The sequence below is a fragment of the Poecilia formosa genome, unplaced genomic scaffold, assembly GCF_000485575.1.
Source record: "Poecilia formosa unplaced genomic scaffold, Poecilia_formosa-5.1.2 Scaffold36, whole genome shotgun sequence".
Taxonomy (NCBI): Eukaryota; Metazoa; Chordata; class Actinopteri; order Cyprinodontiformes; family Poeciliidae; genus Poecilia; species Poecilia formosa.
In genome coordinates, this window is record NW_006799975.1 from 2,564,054 (window position 1) to 2,574,056 (window position 10,003).

The 10,003-nt window shown below is 42.6% G+C and overlaps 1 long non-coding RNA gene across 1 annotated transcript; it reads right to left on the reverse strand.

Annotated features, from left to right (window-relative positions):
- Positions 1-6,079: 6,079 nt before the first annotated feature.
- LOC107836036 (uncharacterized) lies at positions 6,080-7,547 on the reverse strand. The gene is made up of 3 exons (XR_001661892.1): positions 7,412-7,547; positions 6,548-6,631; positions 6,080-6,418 (listed from the first exon to the last, which is right to left on the reverse strand). It is a non-coding gene; the product is annotated as an uncharacterized LOC107836036 (long non-coding RNA).
- Positions 7,548-10,003: the final 2,456 nt, after the last annotated feature.

A 10,003-nucleotide genomic window follows, 5' to 3' on the forward strand; every position in this document is an offset into this window, starting at 1 on the left:
TATTTTTTTTTTTTTATATTTATTTTTTTTTTTTTCCAGTGGTCCTAATCATCTTCTGTCTTGGAAATAAGTGTGAAAACAAATAATGCATTTTAATGATAAAGTTCCCGATTTTTTTCCCCTCAGTATGAACTGAAGGGCGTTTCAGGACACAGAGAAACTTATTCCGAAAACTGACGCCAGTTAAGTAAAAATAAAATGAACTGAAAGTCAGAAAAAAAATTTCACTAAAGATCAGAACCCAAGTTGTATAGAACCTTTCATTGCAGATTCAACTACAGGTCTTCTGGAGTGTGTTTTCTACCTCTGTACATCTACAAATAGCCATATTTGTTTCTTGGCAAACTACCCAGCAGGCCTTTAGCAACTAGTTCTGTCCTCTAGCAATGCCCTTTCGCTTTGCTCCTTTCGTCTTCACACAAACTCTGACGAGCTGTCTCTGTTGATAAAAACATATATAAAGCTGGAACCAGCATATGTCACAGTGAGGATGGTGTGTTCAGGATGATGTGCAGTGTCAGTTTTCTGCCAAGCGCTATTTTTGAAAGCAGGTGAAAAAAAAAAGATAAATCTGCTCTCTTCTGACCCAACTGTGGTTTGGCCAAATATTAAGCAATTAAATTCAGAACAAAAGGAATGTTTATGACTTTTCGTTGCTGACAAAGATGTGGTGCATAAATTCCGGTAAGCTTCATAGTGTAGCTTCCTTCACAATCTAGCTAGTGCATTACACAAAAGTCAAATGCTAGCTATCGGGCAAAACCTGATCCAGAGTCCACGCCTCCTTCGCTTCACATAGTCAACAGTTCAGACCCTCTGTACAAAGCAAAGTGTACAACAAGGGGCTGTTTTGTTTTTAGCAGGCTATGAGCTTCCCAAGGCTTTTTAAGTTACTTTATAACCTAACCCAACTTTAAAATTCTCCACAGCTTCATCGCTGACCTGTTTGCTGTGTTCATTTTTACCACTTGCCATTTCTCTGGTCTTCATCAATCTTTATGTTCTCTAAGAGACCTCTGAGTTCTTCACAGAACAGCTGGAAAAACCATGACTATGGTCACTTCTGAAGGTTAGTGGGTTACAACGGATTTTTCCTGCTAGAGGGCTGAATACAAATGCAAACCCACAAAACGTGCTGTGTAATGTGTCAGTTTATCACTTGAAATCGCCCCCCTGCAAAATATGTTACAGAATATGGTTGTAACAACAAATGGAAAAAAAAGTGAATTACTTTTACAAGGTATTGTACATCCTCCTGATATCCATTGCTGCCTCAGGTCTAAGTCACAGACTCCCTGCGTGTAACGATGGCAGCGTTCACTCCTGCTGCTGCCGCAGAGCTGACGGACAGCGTGAACGTTACCAGCACCTGTTTCCTGGCAACACCAGAGGGCTGTTAATCGGCTGGTGAGAGATGTTAACAAAGTTACTGCTGCACACTGGAAGGATAAATCAACAGAGCGGCGATGTGTCTCATCCAGCCAGTCAGGGGGTGACGTTTTTAAAAGTTCCCCGTGACTTCACTGTCAATCTGAGGATGGAAAGTCGGAAACAGAGCGAGAACTGAGTGATTATAGCGCGGGGAGATTTAGCAGAGCTTGGGTGGATCTGTTAAAAGAAAAAAAAAGAGAGAAAGAAACAAAATAGTAGATAGAAAAGATGAAGAAATGGAAGAGGAATAGATGTGTGGAAAGGGAGGGGAGAGGGTGCATGTAAGGAATGGAGAAATGGAAGAAAGTTTGCAAAGCACTTCTCACACACACACGCACACACACTGCAGGTCACGGTTTTTGGTGAAGTCTGTAATGTTGTTGGAAGAGGAATTAGCATAGCAATGGATGCAGTCACTTTCCCACATCAACGGCAACAATAACATTCATCCTGTGTGATTTCATATAATTTCTCCATTCCCCTGCCACTCTCTCCCTTTGTGACACGCCAGATGAATGTGCAGCACAAAGAGAGCCAGGAAATGGCTTTCCACTTCACCAAACGAGAGCAGATCTTGACACTGTTACACGAAGGACCTTTGGCTGTGAGGGACTTTGGAGACATGGGCACTTCTTGCAGATTCCCATCGGAGCGCAGCAATATTCAATTAAATTTCTCCACAAGGAGCAATATTTCTGCTGTGTGTTCATTATTTTTGCCTCTGAGCCTTTCAGGCGGCGTTACTGTGAAGACAATCGTTTTTATTCCCCAAAACATAAAAATATCCCCTCTGGCTTGACTCCAATTTTTTTACTTGCCTTTTTTTGGTTTGTAGTTTCAACTAAAAGAAATTTTTTTTAAATGGGTTCTTGTGGTGAGAATGGATATCTTCTCCACTGTGGTTTGCATTGTAGCTGCAGAATATAACATTGATAAAAAAAAAAAGGTTTTTTTTTTCTTTTACATTTTTGTTAAAACTGTCACCATGTCGTGACAGGATAATATGAGGTAATCTGTGAATAGATCCATCTTCTCCACATCATCCCCTGAGCTGCTACTGCCATCTGAAGAAATACACCGCTCACGGTCAGAGGCAACCAATCAGAGCCAGGAGGAGGGGCATAGCTCTGTCAATCAACCCCAAGAATACAATGCTAAATGTGCTAATGTCGGAGAAACAACTCACCGCTATAGAAAAAAAAAAATTCGTTAGTGGCCGTGCTAACTAGCTTTAGCATTCACAACAACCATTGATACAGGAAGAAGCTGTATCGTAGCAAAGAGCAAAGGGGGGCGGGGCATGATTGACAGCGCTAAAACCCTCCTCCTGGCTCTGATTGGTTGTGTCTACGTTAGCACTTACAACAGGAGCAGGCAGAGGAGAATTATTTGTCTCATGCCATACAATCACGACATAGTGAGAGTTCCAACAAACATGGAAAAAAGATTACATGCTGCAGCTTTAACAACTCGGATGCCTGTGTGGTTGCATTATTATATTGGCCCACGTTCATGCTAACTCACAAACACATTAAGTAGATGTCAATATACACAGGTGCAGTCTTTCAGGAGTTTTTTCTGATCACTCTCTCACCGGTAATCACTCGTAATCACTTCCCTTCCAGTCCACTAAATCACCGTCTTTTACGCGCTCACAGGAAGCACGTTTGCAACTTAAGGCCAAACTTGAGCGCCGCGAGCTTCTCTGCATCCACACAGCCAAAACAGGAAGTAACGTTTTGTAAATGTCTACTCACTTTCTGAAAATGTATTTGTGTGTGTGTGTATGTGTTTTTTTTTCTTTTTAAACAGGGCTTCCAAAGCTGTTTACGACGTACGGGTGAGAGTGGAGTTATTGGTCAGGAGGGGGGTTTTTTGGGGATGTGTTTCTCCTGCGCCACTGTGGATGTTGGCAGGTTGCACAGCTCCACCAAACTGGTCCCGGGGAGGTCCCAGTGACCTGTTTTATACCAACAGTGGTGCCTTGTCATAAAAAGCCAAGGGGAAGCCGAGTCACAGCTCGAGTATTCGTTTGAAGCCGATGGAAAAAGTCCTTCTGCGGCCTGACTGTGTGTGAGTGTCCGGAGCTGCTGCGTCTGAAGGGAGCGTGAACGCGCAGGCAAGCAGGCAGCTGCGTCTTTATATAGACCTCAGACCGGTGCCCCGGGTTCTGGTAAAACAACTCCTAATACCGCCGAGAACCACATTCTCCTCTTACTTTTTTGGACGGAAACAAGCTCCTTGTCGCTGGCGTTTCATGCTTTAATTGGACGTTGAGGGGCTTGCGGGAGAGAGAGAGAGAGAGAGCTGTGATGTAGTGTTAAAACTGCCCACAAATCACATATTTCTCACGTCTGCAGAGGTTAGTGGCTTCGGCGTTTCTGCGGCGCATTCGAAATTTCTGACGGGAGACAGGTGAGGGCGAACTCTCGAGGTGCGGCGGCGTTTCTGCAGACGTAACTTTTGCTCGAAAGCTTTTCATTTTACCTGTCGCCGTAAGGCAAAGAGTGACTCTGCCTCGTCCGCTGCGGATGTCAAGGTGATGGATGGTGGAAGTGTGTTCCAGGATTATGTTTTATAAATGTTAAAGGGCCCTGGGGTTGGTCTGTGAAGCACATAATCTCGGCTGAAGTGCTGGGGCTGGATGAACCAAGACTTTATTATTAAACACCTACAACAGAGCCTAGAGCTGGTGGAGGACTCTGAATGTCCAACTTAACACTCTGACTGCTCTCATCACACGTCCTTGCCATTTGGGCATGAAATTAAAATGCCTCTAAAGATTTTATTCATTACCCAGAACGAAATACGGGCCACGTTATTGAGCTGTGATTCATTAGAATCGTCAAACTGTGACACACTTTAAATTTTCCTTATCTGTTTTTAGTTTTGAGGGGTTTTTTTTATCTTTGAAAAAAGAATTGTTAAAAACAAAAAACATAACAAAAAAAACAACAACAACAGGGTAATATGTTTGGCAATGGATCTGGAGTTTGATGGCACAAGTGAGAACTGGCTATAAATGAAGTGGTATTGATTTCACATGTGGACTTATACTACCAAGCCTCAAGAAGCCGAGGAGGAAGGGAAGTGCAGAGCCGGGGATGTTCATGGAGGCCTCGCCAGAGGCTCTAGGGGCCCAGAGCCTAGTTCCACAGCTCTGGGAACCGTTAAAAACACCATAAAAAAGTTCCATATTCACAATTATTCTAACTTTTTAGATTTATAAATCTTTGTTAAGGCTCACTGTGGATATATTAATGGATAAAACATGGAAAATGATTGCTGCTCCCCTGGTAACGGTGCACTTGATATTAATGAAATATCCCATAATGGCAACAGATTTTTTTTTTTTTTTATAGATCTGGCACAGTAAATACACAGTAACGTGCACATCTTAGTTTTCACAGGACGTGGGGCAGGGCTCGATCCAGTTCCTACACTATAAGATATTAGCGTCCATAACTCAGCTGGGTCTGATCAGTTATCAAAACTTAAATCAGAGTCATAACCTGTTATTAAAATGAATTCCATCCAAAGCTTAACTCTTCCACCTCTCCATCTAGTTAATGTTTGCACTTAAAGACGGAGACGTTTTTATATTTTCTGAGGATTACCATATTGAAAGAATCAGCATGGAGAATCTAATACATTCAAATCTACTACAAATCAAACGACAACTAATTAAAGGAAAATAAACAACATGACGTCAAGATGAATGATTCTTCGTTTAAGCTGCACATTATCTATTGAGAAAAAGAACAGGACTTTTCTATGTTTCATAAAGATTATTAATGACCTAAAAGTCATCAGCAACCAAGTACTGAAGTAATCCTGAGTTCCCCTTCAGTGTTCACCATCTTTTCTCTTAAATAAAAGCCTCTAGAGCCTAAACATGGTTTCACTCAACATTAAATTTCAGATTTTAAAATGATTCAGCTGATCTTTGTTTATTATCCTGACACAAACATGAATCTGAGTCACTTTGGTTATAAAACAATAGTAAATGGAAACAATTTCATTTAGTATTGTTCTCTGCTTTACAAGTGGACAATTCAAACACTGTGATGTTGAACCAGCAGTGACAACATCACATGCTGTGGTGGCGTAGAGGTTAAGCACAACCTACGTAAGGAGGCTTTAGTTCTCGACGTGGCGGTTGCAGGTTCTATTCCTGGCCTGGCGACTTTTTAGTTGCATGTCTTCCCTCTCTCTCATTACCTATTCTCCTGTCTTAGCACTTTCAAATAAAGGCCACTAGAGCCAAAAAAAAACAAACAATAAAAACAAGTAGATTCTCAGTGCAAACACAATACAGTTAAAGCAGCATAACGCAGTGGGCTATTTTGCCAGTAATAAAGAAGAACACAGATGTTTGTTGAGGAAAAGCAGCAAAGAAGTTGTTTATTTTTACACCTTTTGGTCCTGAGTTGATTACTACCAATTTAACTCAGAGATAAAGGACGTGGGATCAGTTTCTGGCGGTTTGAGGTGACAAGGTTAACGTGACGTCATTTAAAAATGTTTCTCTAATGAATGACATTCTTGTTCATGTTCTGTGGATTCTGCAGAAGGAAGGGAAGCCTGCCACAGTCTAATCCTTGTGACATTGGTTTTTGCACAAAACTTTGCGAAGCTCTCTTGTCTGAAGCGGAAAGCTGGAAATGTTTACTGTGATACTCGTGGCTGATTTATGTGTGTTTTCTTTTCTTTTGGTTTAGCTGGCTTGTATTGGGGGAGTTTTAGTTGGAAGTGAGGGTGTGGTACAGACAGTCAACAGATGCTGTCAAAATGACCATTGAGAAGAAGAGGAGATAAATGTTCTTAGTTAGATCAGTTGCCCAGAAACAGGCAGGAACTGGTTTCGTGTTGATATGCTGGTGATGGGCTGGATGTTGCTGGCTTGACTTTTCACTCCCGCTGACTGAATATGCGTTGGCAACCGTTGTGGCGCCACAATGATACAGATAATCTAGAAGAGGACATACTGCAAGACAATTTGTCAGCATTACCATTGTTTCAGTGGAACTTATATTCTAATCATCACTGGGAGAAAAAAAAAGTAAGTTCATCTCATATAAGGGATCTAGACACATCCAAGTCGGCCTTTACTTACAAAACAATGAGCTAAACCACATCCGAGGCAGATGAATTTCTTCTTGTCGGTGGAGTTTCTCATTATCCAGACTTTGTTGTTCATCTGAGGAACATAAAGAATAGGAGGAACAATCAAGTCATTTGATTAGAAACAATCATGCAAATCAAATAACTGGCACGTTAAAGCCAAAGATGGGGAACCACATATTTACTGTGATGAAAGCTTTGCAATTAAACATTGGAACGGTACTCCACAGTTAGCATCGGCTAACCTAAGTATCATTGGCCCATCCGGTAAATTTAACAGCTTGAGGCGACCTGATGATAAAGGCAAAGACCTAAAGAAAGATTTAAGACAGATTTTTTTTTGTTTACAAGTATTTACAAGTCAGTGTTCCAGATATTTTCCACGCCAGACAAACGTCTGAAACAAGCAATATGAGAATGAGTGCCACCATTCTCATTTGCTAAGATTCAGCACAAGTTGTCAAATATTTAAAAAAAAGATACTACAGGGACCTCAAACTCAACAATGTTACATCACAAAATGGTGACCCACATAATAGCAAAGCAGTAACAAACCTGCCAAAGGGTCTTGAAAGCGCTCCACACTGAGCATTGTTCTCTCGTCTCTTTCAGGGGTGAGTGACCACAATCATAAAATCTCTTTTCTTTGACTTAAGATATTGCTTCATATGTTGTGATTGTCCCCATTGGTTGTAGTTGGTTGTGAAAAATACAATTTTAAATGGATCTATTTGGAAAAAAAGAGTAAAAAGAGGTCTGACTAACATTCGTCAGTTCTGGTAGCAAAACAATGATAAAATGGGAATTTTAAATACGTTTGTAACATTTTCTCCCTTCGTCAATCAAGTTTGCTCACCTTTATTTTTTCTGCTTCCATCATCCATTCCTCTGTCCTCCTGTCTGACCAAGAAGTACATCTGCTTAAATCTTTGCTGTTTCATGATATTTTTTTTTCTTCCTCCATTTCCTTGCTGACTGAATTAACAAGACGGTGCAAGCGTGTCCATCGGGCTGATTTCATTGGGCTGTGAAACCAACATGAGCCATGTTCCTGACCCCGATCAGGAGTCAGACAGCAGTGCCGGGGGTTGGGGGTCGCCAGGGGCCGCCTTGTGGACCCTGTGGACGGACAGGTGGGGAACTGTAAACCTTGAAGACCAGGAGCCCGAGTTCTTTGTGTTTACCTCGCTACTTTTACAAGTGATGTCACCACGTTGTAAAAAGATACAGTTCTCTGTGGCCCAGTCCCTTTGTTACTATTTAAGAGAATAAACACCAGCTAAGTGTACGGGAGAAAGATGGAAGTGGAGGACTCTCTGGCTGGGATGGAGGGAAGGATGGTGTGGTGTGCGCTGGAGTCCAAGAAGCTGAAAGAGGCTGTGGGGATCGGTAACTGTCCAGGTGCTGCGAGCTCAGGCCCAGCCTCACCGGTGAACAGGGAGATCCTGCCTATAAATATTCCAGCATCCCGTCTCTTTCTGTGAACAAGACTTTAGCAGTGACAAAACACCATCTCTTATTGCTCCCTCCTGAGCCATCATTTTGAATCATACTGTGTGTTGTCTTTCCCGGGATGTGGGGGGGAATCCACATTCTGCTTCTAACTTTTAGAAATCATCACTTTTCGTTTCAGGCCCTTTGGATTTCCATAAATATTCCGCTTTCACTCCGTATCCCCAGCTGTATTTCCTTCTCTTTATGATTCTCACTTGCACCACAAGTCCCAGTGTTATTGCATCAGAAACTCTCTTAACGTAAGTCAGGGCACCAATGTAAGTAAGTGCAGCCATATGCGAAAAGGCAATGAACAAAAAAAAAAAAAAAAAATCTGGTGTTTTATGTGAGCTTTGCTAGCTTAAACAGCTGGGTGGCTGCTGGGGCTATGCTAACCTGTAGCTCCGTGGGATCCAGGTCTAACATCGTAGAGTTCACAAACAGAACCGTTATTGGACGTCCAGATATGGCCGAGGAGTCTCTTGCGAACGACTCAGATCTGATCTGCTTCTGGTTTCAGTCATTATGTCTGGTGACAGATGTCACGGATACCTTGAAATTGGGTCGCTGGAATAACGAACACTTTAATCTGTCCGTTCATTTTGATGAGACCTCTGCTGTCTTGCTTCATCTCCTGGTGCAAGTATATTAGCATGGCTCCTTGGCTTGCACTTTTATGAGCTTTTCCCCGGGCCTCAAAGAACTCGGCCTGGCCCGGTTCACTCCAGCACTTTCCCACTAATGAAGTGCACATTCTGCCGGCGTGCTTGGCTGGGTCCCGGTGCCTTGGCCATTCCTTAATGGGAATTTCCCTTCCTTCCATGCATCCCTGCCTGTCTCGCTCTCTGCCGCTGCCACTCTGGTTCTTGTGTGACTCATGTCCTCAGCTGCCAGCCATCAGCCGGTGGCAGGGTGGGGGGGGAGGTACGTAGGGGATGCTGGATTCGTAAACCTTCTTACACTTGTTTGCCACTGTTGGACTGGTTGGCTTGCGCTCTGGGTAACTGGCTGTCTGATCTACTGAAGGGCTGACTTACTGGAGACCTGGGTGGCTCAGAACAGGGTAAAAGGTTTAAGTGCTGGAAACTGAGTGACACCGCAGCAGCACCGCCGTGAGAAGAAAAACGCTGTTCGTATGCGCACGATCAAATAAGCCAAAGTTACAGCGCTTTGTGAAAGTATTCACATCCGTTGAACCTTTGACACTTTCCAACAACAATCTTTTGGTGTATTTTATTGGGATTTTATGTGATGGACCAATAAAAAGTAGAGCATGAATGGGGAACTGGAAGGAAAACGATACATGGCTTTTTAATTTTTTGTTTTTACAAATAAAAATCTGAGATGCATTTGTACTCAGCCCAACTTACTCCAGAGTCCACTCGGGGGTGTAATTGAATCAAACCCAGCTGTTCTGTGAAGGCCTCAGAGGTTTGTTGGAGAACGTTAGCAAGCAGCATCTTGAGGATCAGGGAACAGAGAACACAGGTCAGGGTTTGGCTACAAGATAATATCCCAGAGCTTTACTCAAAGAATCAGAGAAGCTCCCAAGAGGAACATGGTAACTTTGGAGGAACTGCAGAGAGTTTAGGAGAATTTGTTGACAGCACAACTAGTAGCAGCGCAAACCCCAAATCTGTCTTTTATGGAAAGCAGAACATGAAAACCATTGTTGTTAAACAAAGTCTCATTTTCAGTTTGCCACAAGTCATGTAGGTGACAGTAAATTCAGAATGGGGTGCTCTGGTCAGATTGGACCAAACTGAACTTTTTGGACTACATCTTAAACACTGTCACCACCATGATAATGCCATTCCCATATAAAGACAGATGGTGACAAATACATGGCTGTACTGAATGAAAACCTAGAGCACATGTGTCAAACTGAGAGCCAGGGGCCCAAATCTGGCCTGACATAACTTCTGTGGTCCTCTAGACCAGTGTTTTTCAACCT